Raw genomic sequence first — 22,573 nt, forward strand, 5'->3', positions numbered from 1 at the left:
TTCCTATATATATTTACCTTGGACATATAGTGTTTTTTGGGCAGCAGTGAATCGAAATAGGAAGAGAAGTGTAGAAGAAGCAACGGTTTGCGGATGTGTAGGATGCGGCAGCGGAAATGGACAAGGTACTAGTTATCTCTCGGTGCTGAGGAAAAATTGGAATAATGCGGCTTGGAACAATGAATTCGCTCAACATGATATAACTTAGTGGGTTTTTTATATCAATCTGAGGGGGTCTACCGGAAGACTAATAATAAAGACATACACGTTGTTCCGAATGAAATTTCAAGAGAAGTTCTTTAATTAAAGTAAAGTATCCTGAAATTTCGCGACTAAAAACACGAGCATTTTATTCCAGACAAAGCATCAAATGTTTTACTACAATTAATGTGTATCTGTTTTTTTTTCAGTTATACTATCTCATGATTTTTTATCACGATAGCAGTCTACCTTTGAAATACAACCACATACACTATACTTATATATAAGTTTCTGATAAGTCTGCCATAAATGAAAGGGGGATGTTCTTTGGCAATTTTGAGTCAAAAATGTTCTATGACATTTTGCCACAAGGACCACCGTTTTCAAGTTAAGACGACCCCTTAAATTTAATTAGAAACTGAAAGACATTCAAATAAAAAAACATTCAAATAATAACTCGAAAACAGTGTCCCTAAGGACAAAATGTCATAGAACATTTTTGACTCATTATCACTCTTAATTTTCGGCAGACTTATCAAAAACACCTATATAAAAAAACGAATCTCAGTTATTTTTTGTTCGATACAACCTGCGGTTACTCAATACCTGCATCCCAAAAATATAAAAACATATCAAAGTTCCGTAGTAAAACTATAGGTATAGAAACGTGAGGGGACGTTTTCATCCGTATACCTGTCAATTCGAGAAATTTTTGGGGTCGAGGAGAGATAACTTCCCCAAATGCACTATTGGTTTTTACCTGATGTTTTTGGCTTTATCTAACATTCTGAAGATATATCGGTATACCCTACGACTTTCCGGTGTATGTCGGCACCGTTGTAAATTCTTTATGGGAGATTTTTTTCTATCTTTTATTCTTGGTTTCCTTCCCCAATATACCGTTCCATTTATTTATTTTTTTCTCTACACTTCTCAAACCCAACTCTCCATTGAAAAAAAGGTATGGTATCGATATACCCAATCTTGAGACTTAACTAAGAATCCAAAAGTTTTTTTCATCTTTTTGGGGCGGTGTTGATTGTAAGGTGACCAAAAAATCCAAGATGGAGTATACGTTTTTTATTTATTTCCTTCTACGTTTGCAGGAGGTGCATTGACGCGTCTCCCTTGACCTTTGACATCTTTCCCACACTGTATGATTACGCGAGACAAGGGTATCGGCGTAACCGTGGCGGGACAGGGTAATTTATTGCTTTATATTACGCGAGAACAAGGGGATTTAAGGGTGTCGAAACAAGAGAGAGAAAAAGAGAAAGAAGTTTCTAAGAAAACAAAAAGGGTTAAAAGGAAAGTTAAGCCTATTTTCCAAAGAATAGGCCCCGAATTGTTTTAACAATTTTAACACTTTCTAGGACCCCTAAATCTATTAATTTTGCGAAATCCAGTCAGCTGAAAAGAAGTACTCTTGTGTTTATATTGCGCTTTAAACCGTTTAGGGTGTTAAAATGTGTTTACACGGTGTATCAAACACACCGCTTGGGTTTTTAAATGAAGAAAATTCAAATGAAACACACAGTATATTTGAGAAGGAATTAAACGTAATTAGTTGGCAATACAACGAAGCGTCTTTGGACCACGTTCAATCGACGAGAGCAAAGTAAAGGTTCAAAAAATCTCTATATGCAATGTTTAGTTACAGTTTTTGGTGAATTCTTAGATTATATAATAATGGGGTATCCTTAGGTTAGTCATATTTTCCTCATAAATATGCCTATTTTCTAGAAGAAAAATGTCTATTTCGAACTTCTAACGCAGAATTCGTGATTTCACTGGACAGACTTAAAGGCAAAAACCAACACACGTTCTGAATCGCAAATGGTAAAGCGAGAAACTTCACATTTTACAATTTAAAACTTAAAAGTTAAATAGATGACCCCTTAAGTAGTAAAAAATGAGAGGGTGTATATTAGGGGTGGTGGTAAGCGCAATATAAGGAACGTCGAAGACTCCAGGTGGTTTAGTATCGGGACTATAGTTTCCGCCATTGGATCATATTATTAAATAAAAAAAAAATAAAAAGGAGAAACTTTATGTTGTAAAGAAACACCCCCGAGTTATTAGTTTTTTTCTACGTTTATCCTTTTTATGTCACAGACAGAACGTTGTTTTTTATGTTTATTTAACGTTCCTATTGTTTTTAGAAGGCCGTGAAGAAAAGGAAACCATTTTCTTGTCAGGGAGCGAAATATTTAAGAAGTATTTTTTTTAAATACATTACATAAGGTCTAAGCAGCTGGTGCACCCCGCCTCCCGGGCTTTAAAATATACTATAGCAGGTTTAAAAGGTTGTTTGGGTGAGTCTGGCGAATGGATTTGGTAAAGCCAGTTGAAATGGGAATGCAATTCCGGCAAGTACTTGCCATATCCAAAGTAATTTCTCTCTCTATCTTAAAAACTTAACAAAAAAAAAATCCTCATCATAAAAAACATTTTATGTAGGAATTTTGGGAGGGTATTTTTAAAACTAGACTTTGGTCCTAAAAGTAAATGCCTCGCAAAATTACAGAATAATAGCGGATATTCCAACATTATTAAAACTAAATTACGAAATCTCGTGCTAAAGGTATTATTGGTCTGATTTCCGTGGAATTAAGGGTCTAATAGACATCCGTGTAATAAAAATGTTTCATAAGTCAGTTTTTAGTCAAAAATCTAGGTAACTTTTCAGTAAAAAGTCTAGCTAACTTTTCAGTTAGAAAAATAACGAACTTCACCAATTGAAAATAATTTTAAAAATAGATAAATATGGGCCATACAAGGAGATAATTGAACATAGCAATAACAATAATATAAATCAGTATAAACTCAGTTCGCAACACATGGCGAAAATTAATCTAATCGAAAGCATACACGTATCGAAATGTGTTCGAAAATGAAATTGCATCCCAAGTTCTGTAATTTATACAATAAAGCAATTAACCCAAAAAACAACCGCAACGCGTCACTTGTAAACATAAGGGACCCGAGAGCCATATGATGTGTCGTAATAAAGGGAATACATCGTCTCTTATCAAGTATCCCAAATTGATAAAACATTTTAATCCGATGTCATAACACCATCACTACCACCACCATCATATCGAAAGAGAGATATATAACTCCTTTATAATCCACCGGGATTCCTTTAATTTTGTTAAAGAATGTAACGAGGAACACAATGCCTTTATTTGGTCACAAAAGCATTGGGTTAAATTGGGAGGGGTTGCCTGTTAACAATTCTCAGGGTGTGGCTAACCTAACCGCTCGATATAACCACATCCAGACTTAATTTAAACAAGAGCCTATGTAGAGTCAGTTCTGGGTGGCGCGACTTTAACAAATGAAAGCGTTTATACACGTAATATTTTTGATACGCATATACGACATAGGGAAAATATTTACCCCCGCGCAACCCAAATAAAACGCTTTCACTCTCAAAACGCGTATACGCACTCAAGGCCGTTATTACGCTAATGAAAGAAACACCTTAAAAACGAATATTGTTATTGAAGAAATTACTTCTTTCGCTATAAAAAAAAGTGGAATAGATTACGCCATTAAGTGTAATACGTATGACAAGGCTTAAGTTTGAACGTGACTTTTGGAATCTCCGTTTCTTTCGCCAAAAACGAGTGTGAATTTTTCAAATTAAAACCTAATTTACAAAAGTGCATACCATAATTTATCTGTGTCGTGTTATTATGTGACAAGGGCTTTGTAATAAATAGCTCTAAAAAAAATTAATAAAAAAATAAATAAATGAGTTTAACAAAAATTGTTCTGAAATGAACACATTATACCATGTAAAAGATTTCATTTTAAGCGATTATCATACTAACATTATAGTAAAACCATCCCATGACCCTAGCCATAGATTATGGATGAAGCGATCCCATATTCCCAATCAATAACTGTCTAATCCCTAATCTCTTTTATAAATTCCCACGAAGAGGAAATAAAAAATAAATAAATATAAAATTTAAATAATACACATCAACAACCTATTGTTTTGCAAGGAAAAAAACTTTAGGGTGGAGTGGGTAGTGGCATACGATAGATTGGTGCTTTTGAAGGGGACCGACGTGTACGCCATCGCGGGATGCTGGAAGAGGAGAGGAGAACGGATGAGCTACACAGGGAGGGCCATAGAAGGAAAAGCAGACACTCGGAGACGGTGGGTGCTATTGAACTTGTCAGTTTTCGCCGGTGATTCCGAGTTTCCAGGGTGGAATAAATGAAATGAGTAATGATGTTATTATTTCTTAGACAACGAAATATATCCTATACACCATACGTCATTTCTATCTTTCTTATTCCGTATTATCGTTAAGCCGAGTAGAAACGGCTCTTTAACTCACCAGGGGAGGGGGAGCTTAGCCGCGATCAATTGCTTCACGGTTTTCATTAGACTCATTTCCGCTAAAGTCGACAATTACGCTCGTCTAGCTTATCTTTCTCTCGCTCTCTCTCTCGCCTCCTCATCCTCTAGCGCCTCTCTCTCTCCTCTCTCTTCGGAGGATGAACTCTCTTAAAACTAAGGCCCCTTATTGTCTGGTACACAACCAACAATGAACAGGGACGTATCTCCATCCTCTGGTTTTAGTGACAGGTGACCCGTGGTGAGAATATAGAACCAAAGCCTAGCGGGATACACCGACTAGATAATAGAATATCCGGGCAAAAAGGCGAGAAAAACAAATTGACCAATTTAATTTTCTCGACGGAAATTAATCGCCATCGCTGACAAAGTCAAACGTTATATGTCTGTGTGTGCCTGTAAAACAATATCTTCGTTTTTCGTGGTTTGACAAGCGAATATAGCTTTCATTCTTGAATTTTCTAAAAGGGTGTTGTTGGTGGGTTTTTTCGCGAATTATATACAGGGTGTTTCTCATAAGTCTGGCATAAATTAAGGGGGTTGTTCTTTAGGCGATTTTGAGTCGAAAATTTAACTTCTATCTCCATTTTGCCACAAGGGACACTGTTTTCTAGTTACGATTTGATTGGTGTTTTAGGGATGACCCCTTAATTAAATTAAATTCAATTAATTTTCAGTTTCTTAATTAAATTTAAGGGTTTATTCGTAAAATAAACCATTTCGCGTGGACACATATTTTAAGTTTCAACATATCATAGACTTCAAACGCATAAAGAGCATTGATTTTTATGTTTATTATATCGTAAAATATGCTATTAATTTCTAGGAAGATTCCTTTATTAAAAGAAGACCTACTCGTTGTTTGTAAAATATTAATATTATTTTATATCCCCCCCCCAAAAAGTAAAATTTGATTAAATTTGCATAAACAGCAACGGTAAACTAATATATTCCGAGAAATGATTTATTTTAAAAATTTTACTCTTAATTTTATTAATGTTGTGGGGGTAAATGTCAATATTACTTGAAAATATTTTTTAAATTTAATGATATTTTCGTAAATAGCTAGGGTACAATTATTTTCTGATGAATTATTTATATTAAAAAAAAAACGCGTGGAGATGCTAGATAAACAAGAGAAAGATGAGTAATATTTTTCTTGGTAAAATTTAATCCTCGGGGCCTGAAATAAAATCCCAGGACACAATAGGAACTTATTTTCTCATTTCACTTTCTTCGCAGGTTTTTCTTTTCAAAAAAATTACGATCAATTCCTCGGGTTCCTTCACCCATCGTCGTAAGATTTCTAGAGTCTTTTCAAAAATCTTAGATTACGGTTCTTTTAAAAAATTTGACGCCCAGGGTGGAGAAGATGAAGAAGAAGAAAAAAATGCGAGCCAAGTAAATGATGAAAATTTTGGTTGAACTTGGCCACCAAAAATCCATATAAGAATATAATAAGAGCAGCTGTTTGGACGAAAAAAGGGAAGAAGATAGGCTAGACTTCCTTCAGACTATCGAATATAGTTTTTTCTTCTTTCATTTTCATCATATTTCCTTAGCCAAACGAAAGATGGATAGAAAAAAAAACATCTCGGCAGGATAAATAATATTTTTAGTTTTTTACTGCTCAAAAAATGAGCCATCCGATTGAAAGGAAGATGGAAAGAGATCCAGTAATTCTCTACCTCAGTGCAAAAGTATAGTAACTTGTCACGTGGATAATTAATTCCGAAGATGGGAATTTTATAAATATTTGGAGAGATATGCGCGACATTATAGGATCTGGTCAGTCATAATTAAGGATGTAAGGAATTTTATCCGGTCACAATTAAGGATGTTTATCCGGTCACAATTAAGAATGTTTATCCGGTCACAATTAAGAATGTTTATCTGTTCTGGTCATACTTAAAGATGTTTATTCGGTCATATTTAAGGATGTTTATCTGGTCATATTTAAAGATGTTTATCTGGTCATATTTATGGATGTGTATATGGTCAAACTTGAGGATGTTTATCTGTTTATACTTAAGGATGATTATCTAATCCTACTTAAAGATGTTTATGTGGTCGCTCTCAATTCAAAACATTTACTGACCATTCTTCAAGTGACCTTAATGGTTGAAATTAGGGGAAGATAATTTAAAAGCAAGCAACATAATTTTACAAAATTAAAATCTGAAATTGACCTTTGAAAATCCAAAGTTCCGATATAAATTCATCAACAATCGAGTTTTACAATATATTGGCTCTCGGACGTGAGAAAATTCTTCAATATATCGAATCACGAAAAAGCGAATTATATATATAGCTAAGCTGGCTGCGGGAGCTTTCTTTTTTTTACAGGCGAGTGTCAATTTGAGCGATGAGAAGTGATTAGCGGAGAAGGAAAAATAAAGCCTAAGGCTTGTTTTTCTCGGCACTGTACTGTAGTAGTGACTGCAGAAAAGAAAAAATAACAAAAAAAACTCTAAAAGAAACGAGGTTTGGAGAAAAAAGGAATCGATGTTCTAAGACGAGCGTCCCAAACTGCCAACAAACAAGCGAGCAGAAAAGAAAAGAAACCCTAACTAACGAATTCAGTATAACGGTGACGAAACCAACCGGCAATTCTCCATTTCTCCCCCGCGGTATTTAACTTTCATGAGCCAACTAACGGATACTCGAAGCAAGTTGTAGCGTCAGAAGCCGATATTCTGGCTCGTACCAACTTCAACTTTCTTGGCATTAGCTTTGTAATACTGAATTTTACGACACAAAAGATAGGAAGGGATGGGAAGGAGAAACGTTATAATAGGTAACGTATTGTATTCGTAGGGGTTGTTGTAGAACGCGAACGAAACCTTAAAAGCTACAGCCGGAATATCTTTTTAAAGCTAGAATATTTAACAGGCAGTGTGGCGACGATATGGCGAGTTTGATGTATAGAGAGGAAACAGGGAAGAGAATAATGACAGATGGCTTCCTAGTTTTAGGCCAAAAGCGTTTCTAAACTGTTTATTAACATATTTTATCCTGTTGTGAATTTATATTTTTTTTATTCATTTAAGGTGTGAGCTGACGAAGGTACTGAATATCATAAGCGTTAGTAAAACAGTTGGAAATTATGTTTGTCGTTTCAAAATATTCAAATTATACTTGACTAATTCTAATAACAAGTTATGATTAGTGTTAAGGCGGTTGAGATTATGCTTTCTTGGAGGGCACCTGCCCAAGAGTAAAACCTATTTTGATCAAGTTCAATTCCTAAGATCCCTGCCTAGCAAAATCGCTAAATCCAGCTTTGGAATACTGTTAAAGCAACATATTTATTAAATGATGAGCATGATGGTTTTTGGACAGTTTCTTTATTGGAGATTAAGGAAAACATTCCTTCGTCAAAATGTAATGCATTTCCTTGGATTTAGGCAACGGATGGGCGTAGAAACTCTTAAAACCCACGCCTAGGCAAACAATCTGGCTAAGACCTTGTCTCTCAAGGAACAAGATGATCGTGAACAAACTAACCGACCTCGTTTGATTTCCATCCAAATTGAACGTACCTCAAACACTTAAGTTTAGTTTACCCCGCTTTCCATGCAAGTTTAAAATAGAATCGAACTCTGTCAAAATATATACTGGCTGGTCACCTGTCAATTAGTGACATTGAAGGCAAAAATTGAACTATTTCGTCGTTAAATACCTCAATTTCTTAGCGATTACGCGAAGGTAGCCCCACTATCTCTCAATGCCTTAGTATTCGGGACAGAACCTCAACCTTTTTACCCCAAAACAACAAGATCAAACAGAGATGAATCTAGTACTACATTATCGAAGAAAAGGCGCGTAATCCAATGCTTCTTCTTTCCCGGTTAGTTAAGTTAGTAATGCGAGAAACGGTTCTGACGCGGTGTACTACATACATCGAATCAGCTCTTTCCATCCATTAAGTAAATAGGTCCAGCTGATCTAAGGCTATATCACTTCCCTCACCCTCTTATAATCCATTCTTGGGCCCGCTTCTATGGATGGTATGAATGGCCTCGTATCGAGGCCACGCGGGGTACCATTTTTAGATATCACGCTATAGCGAACGTCAGCCCTCAACCCACGGCGATGATCGAGACAACGTAGAAAAAAGAAAACTACGTCATCCATGGTCGAGAAGATGAAAGAAAGTGGCTGGTGCGGAGGAAGGAAGATTGGGAGGAATAATCCTTATCGAGGCGGTCGAACAAAGAGATAGGGGAGGTCGACATGGCCGACGACCTCGACCGCCCGACAAATATATATAATTTATATTTTCTCTATATTTTTCTTTTTTCATTGTAGGAAATGTATACGAAATGGAAGCAGCCTGAACGGACCTTGCTCCGGTGTACGATCAATGAGGTGACGGAGTGGAAGCCTTAGGATAAGAGATAGCATTGTCCTCTGTCTCGGGGAGAGAGAGAAAAGTAGACGAGGAAGAGAAACGAGAGGCTCGCGACATATTATGTAATCTTCGTATAAATATTTATTTTGATAACATCCCCTATAAATTAAGGGGGTGTTCTTTGGTCGATTTTGAGTCCAAAGTGTTCTATGACATTTTGCAGTCAGGACCAATGCTTTCGAGTTAAGATACTTGTCGGACAAAATAGCCTGCTACTTTGCCCTCCAAGTAGCCTGACCCTCCTAGTGTAATTGGTATGAATCCTCCTCTTCATGTATGATGGGTCTCTTCGTGTTTTGTCTTGAGGATCGTCTTGCTTATAAGAAATATGAATTACCAGTGTTTTGTATGGATCACCTAATAAAAACTAATTTTTGTTGCCACCATGATACCCTTATATCTGCTAAACTTGGCCCTAGCTACATACGAAGACAAGTTGTTCCGGCGAATTTTCAGTCTCTATCTATTCCCTACATGATATATCTCAGAGAGTTAATTAACCCCGCATATAGACTGAGAATTAGCAAAACCAGCAAATAAGAAGTGACAAGTTCGCGCGCCCAGGTTTTATAAATAGAACTTTGGAATGTTTGCTAACATAGAGGCGTAAGTGATTCAACATTACGCAATTATACAAACGTTGGAAAGCTTGTAGGACATAGCGGAATAAATAAAAAAAACGAATAACAGCCAACTGACTACCAGTTCATAACTTCCCTAAAACCCACACACACTACCTGAGAACTGAAAAATCTTAAATATAAAAAAATGTTTTCTACGCTAGTACGACTACGACACTACTTTCAAAGTCTTTGACCGGGCCCTAGTTTTTGGCGGTGTACTCGCGGAGCTCCGAGTCAGTGCCACGACTATCGGTGGGGTGGTAAGGTACGGTTGTAATAATAATAATAATGTTATTGCAAAAGAGGAAATCACCCTGCTCAGACGTTTTCCCGGCCACCAAGAATAGGCTACGGGAGAGCGAGAGAGAGAGAAAGAGAGAAAATAGCAGGTGCGACTACATTCTTACGCTCCACTTGGGACGCGTTTGGATCCTAGCCAGTAATCCAGAAGACAAGAAGAGAAAGAAAGAAGAAAAAAATACACATTGAGAGACGAAGGAATTTCCTCAGTTCGTCCTCAATTTGTTTCGGTGCACCTATACCGATTCCGTGGGCTGGGTTACACCGTCGCGATATACATGGTTGAACTTTACCAGGGTTTAACGCGTAACAAGCCTATTCGGCTGAAAACTTCCAAGTGCCATACCCTAAATTAACAGTCGCGTTCTGGGACAAAGCTCCAGTTCTTTCAAAAATAATACTGCGCTAGACTATTAAAGGAGGCAAGGCTTAGAACACATTCGTTATAGACTTTCAATTGAAGGGAAAAGGGAATACACGTGTGTTATTGTTAGGAAAATTATAACAATCGAATAACTTTGACCCTATAACAGAAGTTCCCGTTCCCATAAAGACCTAGCGAATGAGGAATGAAATACAAACAGATAACGAAAGAACTGTCAAATAATAACGCAAACTAATTAATTCAAATCTTTTAGGCCTATTCTTGTAGTTTCCGACAACAAAGAATGTGCAAGATAAACATGCACCAGTTTTTGGCTATTTCAGGAAACTTTATATTTAAAAGAAACAGGAATGAATACCCACTAGGCCTATACCACTATAGGTGGTTATAAAAGCCGAGGCGGTCTTATTTACAAAGACAACATTTCTTCTTCAGGTGCCATTGCTCAATCACTACTTTCCAGAAATAGTAAGACTAAAAGAACTACTTCAAAATATGGTTACTGACACACCCCTACATAACAAGGTTTTTGATTCACGAGAACTTAAAACTTAAAACGAAAGGATGTGTAACATATGGAAGGACACGTGAGAACCAAATATCCGCGTGTACAAACAAAAAGCAAAAACCGCAAGAAAAGTGCTAGGCCTACAAGTTTAAATTTCACCCTTTCCATGAAGAAACTTTATCCTAGTATAGCTTTAGCTTCGAACATGTCATACACTACCGTGGTGAATCAAGAGATTATTTATAAGAACAAACTTTTCTGGCTTCTCTATTAGAAAATAACCAATGCTTGGGCACGAACGCCTCCGTTGGAGGTGAAGGGGACTTTTAGGAGATGAGAAATGGGAAATAACGAGAAAGATTGGGGGGAGTATATGGAATCCTCGATATATTGGAAGAATTTAGAGAGGGTATCGCGAGGCATGATGGCATACGAGACGACTGACGACCCTGTACGTTAATTTTGGTGTCAATTCCCGCCGCTTCGTGTTGGCGAACGTTCTATTAAGAAGATAACGAACGAACGCAGTTTATATATGTCGTATGAAAAATGAAGACACGCCAAGGGTAAATTGCAAGGGGCCAAGGCTTACGGCCTTGCTGCTTAATCCAACCTCGTCGTCGTGAAATCGAAACCGTCAATAACTCGTGGTCCAAATTTTGTTAATATACTGGTAGGGCCGTATAATACGGAGTCAAATTCAAATTAATGATAAACGGGTCAAATATAGTTCAAGTCGTATCTCCCCCATCTGAAGTTCATTAAATGAAGTAATACGAGGTTGGTTTCCATTTCCATTATCCTGCTACGTCCAAAATTTAAAACTGACTTACTCCTTGTCTCGCATCGCTCAGGAAAAACTTTCCTTCAACGAACTAACTTTTAATACTAATTTGTATATATGGGATTTAATAAATGAACAATCCATGGAGTGTCTAGGGAATGTCTAATTTTTTTTCACTGGAAAATACTTGGAATTTCATGCAAATTTTTACCTAGTGAAATTTGGTTACCTAATTTTAGACATGGGCTATATATCTTTTACGGAAGAAGCTCTGTAGGTCACGTGTACATCTTACTTTGAATCCCAGTTCACCCCGTTAGAATGGTAATTGGGCATTTCTTCCGTGGTATATAGCCTTTCTTAGAAACTAGCAAATAAAAGGGGGGAGAGACGTAGGTCGTTTGATGCCAGCGCGATCGTGACAAGCTACGAGAGCCTACAGGAAACGATTCCATCGTGGTTTGTTTGCCCCGGCCAAGACGTGATCGGCAACTTTCATTTTACTTTCAACCAATTTTTTCTTTTATTTTTAAAAGGTTTTTTATTCCTCTTTTTTTTGGGTAGGTTCCTCTATCTTTTACCGTTTTGGTTTTACTGCCTGTGATGGGAGGTAACTTGTTATTCTCCCTTAGCTCCCTTGGAACAGCGCAGCGTCCGTTTTATTTCCCAAGCAGTTTACCCAACCAATCGATAGAGAAAGAGGGACACACAGAGAGAGAAAGAGCTTACTGCAGATACCCCTAACTTCCCCTGAACGCCCACTTACCGGCAATACGAATCATCATGCGGGTGGAACACTTTTAAAGGCGCGTACTTTGAAAGTACGTGAAAAATTCGACCTACGCCTGACCTAATTTTTAATAGATAACCGAGTTAAGTAGGCAATTTGCGTCATTTTGGTATATTTTAAGACTATTTTAGGTAATATTGGTTTCCACCAAAGGTTTCCCGAATTTTCAAAGTAATATTCAATTATTGTAACTTCTAACTAAGTTATTTAAGAAACTTTGAAGTCTCAAAAGGTCAGTCAAAAGTGTAATATCTACAGTATTATCAGTGGAATCTCAAAATTTACTTTACAAATTTCTTTAAAATCTGAAATCCATTGAAGATATCTATTTCATCAAGAGTAGCAAACAAAAATAAATGTAGATTAAATGAAATTAAGGTACTATTTGAAAGCAGTATATTTCCGATCCAAATTGAAAGTAATTTAATTATAGAAACAAATATATTCCCTAACATCTCCAACATATAAAATCAATGGCAAAGAGTTGGTAATTAACTGGACAAAATTACGGCAAAATATAAATGGGTAACTTACAGTGGCCTTTGGTAATGCCTACTCATACCAAAGTACAAAACTAAAAATTTCCCTACGAATTTGAGTCAAAATATATAATTATAATTAATATATATTATATAATACATATATAGTTTTCCATCCGAATTGATTAATTTGCTTCGATATTTCCTAGTTGTGTCCGGCGTCTTTGTACCAAATTATTTCAACTTAAGTAAAGCTCCAATGATCTTTAAGCTACATTAAATCTCTACACTATAGAGAGAGCGCAATTCAAGAGACGAGGTATTTTGCTTACGCTACAGATCTTCATTGTTAAGTATACTAGAATTTGAAGTAAATAGTCAATGCTTAACCATAATGTTAAAGGTGAGTCTCTTCTAATAAGGACTTTAATATACTGTAGATCACTTCATTAGCGTAATAGATAAGACTAGATGGTTGTATCGTCTACAACACTTCGTATGTTAAATGATAAACAAAAGGATGTGTATGTATACTAATTTATAAACGAGGAAGGCTGGAAGGGTATGCCGTTGGAGAGGAAACTGAAAGCGTTAACTTCTCTCTCTCTCTCTCTCTGGTCAACCTTGGGAAAAGACTCTTCGACATTGAAAAGGGTTAATGACAGCGGCGTTTAAATTGCCGCTTGTTTGTCTACGATATAACAATGGAATAGAGGCAGAAATTCCTCGCTCCTACCCCTCCCCCCCCAACCCCGTTCCCGCCTTACGTGGTCCAAGGAAAGTGACGTTTAAAACGACGATGAAAGGAAAGATTATCTTTCCGATTTGAAACTTTACCGTAACACACACGACATCCTTTTGTTTGGCCAATTTTCCCAGGTTAAAGGCGGGTAAACGAACTTGCATGGTGCGTCTATACATAATTAACCACTAAAGAATATGTAAATGCGTGCGATTAACTATCGATTTCCTCGATTATCCCGCCATTATTTAGCCATTTTTTAAACTTTTGAGCATAGGAGAGGAGAGGGGAATGAAGTACCATTATAGTTCAGTTCAGTTTACATCATGGAAATGAAAGGAATTTGGAGATTTTAGAAGCTGGTTTTCTGAGATAACTTCGTTCAATTGATTTTTGGATTTCAAGAAAGATAAATCGCAGGAAAGGGTAATTTAATTCATTATTTTATTGAACTGATTTGAACTGGCTTCTTATATTAAAGAGAAAAGGCTAAAACTAAATCCATTAATGCAAATATTTCTCAGTATAAGCTCTAACCAATAATTATTTTGACGAAAGTGCAGGAAGCCGTTACTTTTCTTTCAAAAACGACTTGTATAATTCGGCCCAAATGAAAGATCTATTTAAAATATCGTGTAAGATTTATGAGAACTAGAAACTAATTACTACCACTGTAAAATTGAGCGACAAAGTGGAACGCTTCTACACTTCACACACCTGCTTCCATTAATCAAACGAAACGTAAAGTGTCCCCCAACTAAGCCTTAACATTAACATAATGAAAAAAATTAAAATCCAACACCCACACAGTCTCAGACATACACGAAATTTTCATTTCAGAGCATGCTAATATAGAAGACAAGAGGCCGCAAAAAACGATTCCAGTATATAGTAACATCATAAGTTTATAAGATATGTTCCATAAGAATGACACTACCTTTACTTCACAATGAGGGCTAGTTCGAGAACGATAAACGGTTAATTATGAAGTCCATCTTCCTATTTAGTCTGCACTACTAATTCTTTGACAGCGTCTCACCAGGCGTCGCTTTACCTCGCATCTATGACCTACGTCACTTCACTTCACGACAAGCTCCAGTTTGTAACCAGTGACAAACTTATGGAACATATCTTATGAACTTATAGCAACGTTTTAATAAATAATTTGCCTTCCCAAATAAATAAAGTTCGGAAGGCGTCTGACGTTCTCCGATAGAATCAATACACTGCAGCAAGTTCATTCCCTTATACAGAAACAATGGTAGAAAAAAAAGGCTAACACACGCGATAAGCTAAAAGTATGATTAACTCTCAGCTTCAGTCAACGAACTAGAAGCTCAACACAATAAAATTACATTTATTTTTTTCATTTATAAAAATGTCTGCGAGCGACAGACGACGTAAGATATTGAAGTACGTGATACGTGGAATAATTTTCCTAGTGCTCTATGAGTCTATATACAGGGTGTTTCTGATAAGTCTGTCAAAAACTGTTTGGGCGCCCATATCTCCGTAAATAAATGTTGTATGCCCCCATGTTCTTTGACACGATCCACTCAAATTTACCCTAAGAACACACTCTTTAATTTACATGGCGGACTTATCAAAAACACCCTGTATATATTGAAAAGGAGACTGCTTTGAATATTGATTAACACGGCCATTTTAATATATTAAAATTTGATCGAGGGGAAAAAATCAGTATGAGAGCTCGTCAAAACTCTCTCGTTAGACATTTATGCAGGGGTCAACTATTCAAAAAGACAAATACGGAGTCATGATATTAATGTCCAGTTTAAATGAGTGTCTTGGAATTTTGACATAGGTTCCTACTTATGGAGATTGTGATCGGCTTATGCTAAACCGGAAACCAAACTGCGATGCTCAACAGCAGTTACCAAACTGCAACTTTTATACTTCGAAACTTTCAATATGATAATTTAAAAACTATCAGTTCATTTTTCACCAAATATCACTGCAGTCGAATTGACTACAAAATCTATAAAATTTTGTTAAATATTTCAAAAAAGACCGTATTTAGAAGGGTTTCAAAGCCTCTACAGTGTGAACGGGACTAAATTTAAAGGGTATCACAACCCGCACGCTCCTACTCTTCAAAAAAATAAAAACGCTGGAAGCGAAAAGGGATAAAGATGGTAGTTAAAGAAGAATCAGACTTGAAAACTTTAAAAGTGGGAAGAAAAACACTGAAATTAAAGTGGCTACTGATACCTAATACCCCTTTTTTCCTTATCGCTAAAAAGTTATTAGAGAAAATGGGGGCTAAAATCTAGCTCGTAAACTTCCAGCGCGCGCGGAATTTTTTTCCCTGTTAAAAGCGGAAAAAGCGCCAGAGGTTCGGCTCGACCGTAAGACTCGGAATTCGTACGGAAAAGGTACTTTGGCAGGGGCCATCGACCCTTGGAGCTTGATCCTATGCCAGGGAATGCTAGACCTGTATAGTGGACATAGCTACAGCGTCGACGCGGCTTATAGTTGCCAATGGAAAAGGCCATACCCATATTGGTAACACTAGAGGGTTAATGCGAGACGCTACCTAGTCTTACCACGTGTGAAATCAACCTAAAAGTGTAGTTACCGCAAAAGGTATACGGATAAAAGATAAGTATAGTGGGCTGTAAAAAGGGCTCGGGCCTGGAGAATTGCGTGGAATAAAAAATGAACGTTTGCAAAAAGAGTTTTAACTCTGGTGTATAGCGGAACTCTCATTTCGAATACACGCGCGCATGCTGTTATGGAAAAAATACATACGCCAAGGATTGGGAAGATTAAGTATACTAAAAGTAAACTATGTACGAAAATGGGGGCGCATTACGTTTGAAATCAACCTTGGTTTGCTCTAAAGAGCTTAGGTATTTGAACAGGTAAGATAGACGCGACGCTGGAATATTTATTTATCACGAACACTGCTAGTGTATGGATGAAACTTCGTGTTGTCACGACGCTTTTTTACAAATGGTGACAATGTAAATATCAGTAATTAGATATGATACAAGTTCTTTCCACATCTCAATGTACCATCGAGGAACTACACGAATTTCCTGTGTTACTTCTACGTTTCCCAGATTATTATAACAATGATAATTATAACCGAGATGTCAGGAGCAATTATGAGCCTTTCCTGCAGGGATTATGTAAATGAATGAGACATTGTACAAATAGGTTCAGATACGCGCAACGATTAAAATTATTGAAAATAAACAATTTAGTAAACCCATCAGGCCTGTTTCACTTCTAACGGTTATTAATTAATTTACTATCTATTTTTACCTATATAATTTTCCATTTAACACATTTAATTTACAGAGCAAACTCTTCTGCATAACACTAGACATAATCCCATTTTAAACTTAAAATTTACAACAACACCAGTATTAACACCACCTCATTAGACATTTTAGTTATAGTTAAGAAGCTTGAACCTAACTCCGAACGCGCGGCAATCTCCGACTAAAACTCATTATACGTACGAGTAAGCCGGCCTAGGATAGACCAATCAAATAGTAAAAGAAGCAGCAAAACGCGGAACCCTGGTAGCTGGCTTATTCAGCAGAGCTCGTGCATGGTGGTCTATTACGGAAGAGAGGGAAAGTAAGGGAAGAGGGTTTCATTTTGGCAGCGTAATTTGTTAATAAGAGAATGGATCCGGCCCAGTCCTTTCACCTGAGATAAATGACCTAATCTTGCCAGAAACGTCTCTAAAAAGCCCCGCATGGCGCTCTTTTTTCGCTCTAAGCCGAACATTTTATCTTTTTTTTATTCTATACAGACGACTCTTTCATTTGGGGTTAAATTGGGTAAAACTTGGTAAGCTTACGAGATGTAGAGTAAACGATAGTCTATTAACTTAATGCATACCCTACAAGTTATACACTCTCGTATTAAAGTTCTAAAGTTCTACCCCAAGCTCGTGCTAGGAAGGAAGATTTCTGGCAGGAGAAAATTTCATCCCATTTTTCCTTTTTTTTACTCCCATCTTCTCCAGAAATTAGATCATATACCTATAGTCTTTGAGATGTTTGCGAGCGACCAAAATAACTATAGAAAGAAAAACTGATTTTAAATTAGGATTTTGTTTCTTTCCAAGCTGCTTAAAGACTATAGTGAGGAGGAGAAGGATTTTCGAAGATGAAGTTTCTATTTATGAAAGTCTAAAAATAAACCATAACGAGTAGCTAAATTTAGAGAATTACGAAGTGTATTCTAAATTGGCAGAGTGAATAACATTTTTTGTGGATCGGTACTTTTAAAACTGGCAAAGATGACCGACGTTGCCCAGGTAAAGCCCCCCCCCCCCCAAAAAAAATTGATGGAAAATGATCCTTCAGCATGCTTTGGTGACTTTGCTAACGAAAAACAATAGCAAACCGTTTATTGGCCCCTGTTTGTCGTAGCCCTAAGTTTATAGTATGGTTGTATGGGGGACAAATTGGACTATAACATACTCAAAGGAAATCCCCGTATCTCTAGTAGAAACAGAGTTACGAGGCTGCAAAGTTGGGTCTATTGCAATTCCTATGGAGGGGTTGTTTGTTTACGATTTGCTTAATTACTTGGACCTGTATTTTCGATCAAAATTAAGATAACATCTGTAGTGCAGTGGTTATCACATCCGCCTCACTCCCGGAAGGCCACAGGTTCGAAACCGCGAAGTTTTTTTTTTTTTTTTCGCTTGGGATATGTAAAGACCTTTATAATTATCCGAACATTTGTTTCAAGGTCACATTATTTACATCCCCGTATCTCTGGTAGAACCAGAGTTACGAGCCTCCAAAATTTAGTCTAATGCATTTCCTATAGAGGGGTTTGTTTGTTTACGTTTTGCTTAATTACTTGGCCCCTGTTTGTCGTAGCCCTAAGTTTATAGTATGGTTGGATGGGGGACAAATTGTTCTATAACATACTCAAAGGACATCCCCGTATCTCTAGTAGAAACAGAGTTACGAGGCTGCAAAGTTGGGTCTATCGCAATTCCTATGGAGGGGTTGTTTGTTTACGTTTTGCTTAATTACTTGGCCCCTGTTTGTCGTAGCCCTAAGTTTATAGTATGGTTGGATGGGGGACAAATTGGACTATAACATACTCAAAGGACATCCCCGTATCTCTAGTAGAAACAAAGTTACGAGGCTGCAAAGTCGGGTCTAATGCAATTCCTATGGAGTGGTTGTTTGTTTAGGACTTGCTTAATTACTTGACCTTTATTTTCGATCAAAATTAAGAACATATCTGTAGTGCAGTGGATATCACATCCGCCTCACTCCCGGAAGGCCACAGGTTCGAAACCGCGAAGTTTTTTTTTTTTTTTCGCTTGGGATATGTAAAGACCTTTATAATTATCCGAACATTTGTTTCAAGGTCACATTATTTACATCCCCGTATCTCTGGTAGAACCAGAGTTACGAGCCTCCAAAATTTAGTCTAATGCATTTCCTATGGAGGGGTTTGTTTGTTTACGTTTTGCTTAATTACTTGGCCCCTGTTTGTCGTAGCCCTAAGTTTATAGTATGCTTGGATGGGGGACAAATTGTTCTATAACATACTCAAAGGACATCCCCGTATCTCTAGTAGAAACAGAGTTACGAGGCTGCAAAGTTGGGTCTATTGCAATTCCTATGGAGGGGTTGTTTGTTTACATTTTGCTTAATTACTTGGCCCCTGTTTGTCGTAGCCCTAAGTTTATAGTATGGTTGGATGGGGGACAAATTGGACTATAACATAGTCAAAGGACATCCCCGTATCTCTAGTAGAAACAGAGTTACGAGGCTGCAAAATCGGGTCTAATGCAATTCCTATGGAGGGGTTGTTTGTTTACGATTTGCTTAATTACTTGGACCTGTATTTTCGATCAAAATTAAGATCACATCTGTAGTGCAGTGGTTATCACATCCGCCTCACTCCCGGAAGGCCACAGGTTCGAAACCGCGAAGTTTTTTTTTTTTTTTTTCGCTTGGGATATGTAAAGACCTTTATAATTATCCGAACATTTGTTTCAAGGTCACATTATTTACATCCCCGAATCTCTGGTAGAACCAGAGTTACGAGCCTTCAAAATTTAGTCTAATGCATTTCCTATAGAGGGGTTTGTTTGTTTACGTTTTGCTTAGTTACTTGGCCCCTGTTTGTCGTAGCCCTAAGTTTATAGTATGGTTGGATGGGGGACAAATTGTTCTATAACATACTCAAAGGACATCCCCGTATCTCTAGTAGAAACAGAGTTACGAGGCTGCAAAGTTGGGTCTATCGCAATTCCTATGGAGGGGTTGTTTGTTTACGTTTTGCTTAATTACTTGGCCCCTGTTTGTCGTAGCCCTAAGTTTATAGTATGGTTGGATGGGGGACAAATTGTTCTATAACATACTCAAAGGACATCCCCGTATCTCTAGTAGAAACAGAGTTACGAGGCTGCAAAGTCGGGTCTAATGCAATTCCTATGGAGTGGTTGTTTGTTTAGGACTTGCTTAATTACTTGACCTTTATTTTCGATCAAAATTAAGAACATATCTGTAGTGCAGTGGATATCACATCCGCCTCACTCCCGGAAGGCCACAGGTTCGAAACCGCGATTTTTTTTTTTTTTTTTTCGCTTGGGATATGTAAAGACCTTTATAATTATCCGAACATTTGTTTCAAGGTCACATTATTTACATCCCCGTATCTCTGGTAGAACCAGAGTTACGAGCCTCCAAAATTTAGTCTAATGCATTTCCTATAGAGGGGTTTGTTTGTTTACGTTTTGCTTAATTACTTGGCCCCTGTTTGTCGTAGCCCTAAGTTTATAGTATGGTTGGATGGGGGACAAATTGTTCTATAACATACTCAAAGGACATCCCCGTATCTCTAGTAGAAACAGAGTTACGAGGCTGCAAAGTTGGGTCTATCGCAATTCCTATGGAGGGGTTGTTTGTTTACGTTTTGCTTAATTACTTGGCCCCTGTTTGTCGTAGCCCTAAGTTTATAGTATGGTTGGATGGGGGACAAATTGGACTATAACATACTCAAAGGACATCCCCGTATCTCTAGTAGAAACAAAGTTACGAGGCTGCAAAGTCGGGTCTAATGCAATTCCTATGGAGTGGTTGTTTGTTTAGGACTTGCTTAATTACTTGACCTTTATTTTCGATCAAAATTAAGAACATATCTGTAGTGCAGTGGATATCACATCCGCCTCACTCCCGGAAGGCCACAGGTTCGAAACCGCGAAGTTTTTTTTTTTTTTTCGCTTGGGATATGTAAAGACCTTTATAATTATCCGAACATTTGTTTCAAGGTCACATTATTTACATCCCCGTATCTCTGGTAGAACCAGAGTTACGAGCCTCCAAAATTTAGTCTAATGCATTTCCTATGGAGGGGTTTGTTTGTTTACGTTTTGCTTAATTACTTGGCCCCTGTTTGTCGTAGCCCTAAGTTTATAGTATGCTTGGATGGGGGACAAATTGTTCTATAACATACTCAAAGGACATCCCCGTATCTCTAGTAGAAACAGAGTTACGAGGCTGCAAAGTTGGGTCTATTGCAATTCCTATGGAGGGGTTGTTTGTTTACATTTTGCTTAATTACTTGGCCCCTGTTTGTCGTAGCCCTAAGTTTATAGTATGGTTGGATGGGGGACAAATTGGACTATAACATAGTCAAAGGACATCCCCGTATCTCTAGTAGAAACAGAGTTACGAGGCTGCAAAATCGGGTCTAATGCAATTCCTATGGAGGGGTTGTTTGTTTACGATTTGCTTAATTACTTGGACCTGTATTTTCGATCAAAATTAAGATCACATCTGTAGTGCAGTGGTTATCACATCCGCCTCACTCCCGGAAGGCCACAGGTTCGAAACCGCGAAGTTTTTTTTTTTTTTTTTCGCTTGGGATATGTAAAGACCTTTATAATTATCCGAACATTTGTTTCAAGGTCACATTATTTACATCCCCGAATCTCTGGTAGAACCAGAGTTACGAGCCTTCAAAATTTAGTCTAATGCATTTCCTATAGAGGGGTTTGTTTGTTTACGTTTTGCTTAGTTACTTGGCCCCTGTTTGTCGTAGCCCTAAGTTTATAGTATGGTTGGATGGGGGACAAATTGTTCTATAACATACTCAAAGGACATCCCCGTATCTCTAGTAGAAACAGAGTTACGAGGCTGCAAAGTTGGGTCTATTGCAATTCCTATGGAGGGGTTGTTTGTTTACGTTTTGCTTAATTACTTGGCCCCTGTTTGTCGTAGCCCTAAGTTTATAGTATGGTTGGATGGGGGATAAATTGGACTATAACATACTCAAAGGACATCCCCGTATCTCTAGTAGAAACAGAGTTACGAGGCTGCAAAGTCGGGTCTAATGCAATTCCTATGGAGGGGTTGTTTGTTTACGATTTGCTTAGTTACTTGGACCTGTATTTTCGATCAAAATTAAGAACACATCTGTAGTGCAGTGGTTATCACATCCGCCTCACTCCCGGAAGGCCACAGGTTCGAAACCGCGATTTTTTTTTTTTTTTTTTCGCTTGGGATATGTAAAGACCTTTATAATTATCCGAACATTTGTTTCAAGGTCACATTATTTACATCCCCGTATCTCTGGTAGAACCAGAGTTACGAGCCTCCAAAATTTAGTCTAATGCATTTCCTATGGAGGGGTTTGTTTGTTTACGTTTTGCTTAATTACTTGGCCCCTGTTTGTCGTAGCCCTAAGTTTATAGTATGCTTGGATGGGGGACAAATTGTTCTATAACATACTCAAAGGACATCCCCGTATCTCTAGTAGAAACAGAGTTACGAGGCTGCAAAGTTGGGTCTATTGCAATTCCTATGGAGGGGTTGTTTGTTTACGTTTTGCTTAATTACTTGGCCCCTGTTTGTCGTAGCCCTAAGTTTATAGTATGGTTGGATGGGGGACAAATTGGACTATAACATACTCAAAGGACATCCCCGTATCTCTAGTAGAAACAGAGTTAC

The sequence above is a fragment of the Phalangium opilio genome, unplaced genomic scaffold, assembly GCF_054372755.1.
Source record: "Phalangium opilio isolate 3A_F unplaced genomic scaffold, DU_Popi_V2 ptg000344l_1, whole genome shotgun sequence".
Classification (NCBI taxonomy): domain Eukaryota; kingdom Metazoa; phylum Arthropoda; class Arachnida; order Opiliones; family Phalangiidae; genus Phalangium; species Phalangium opilio.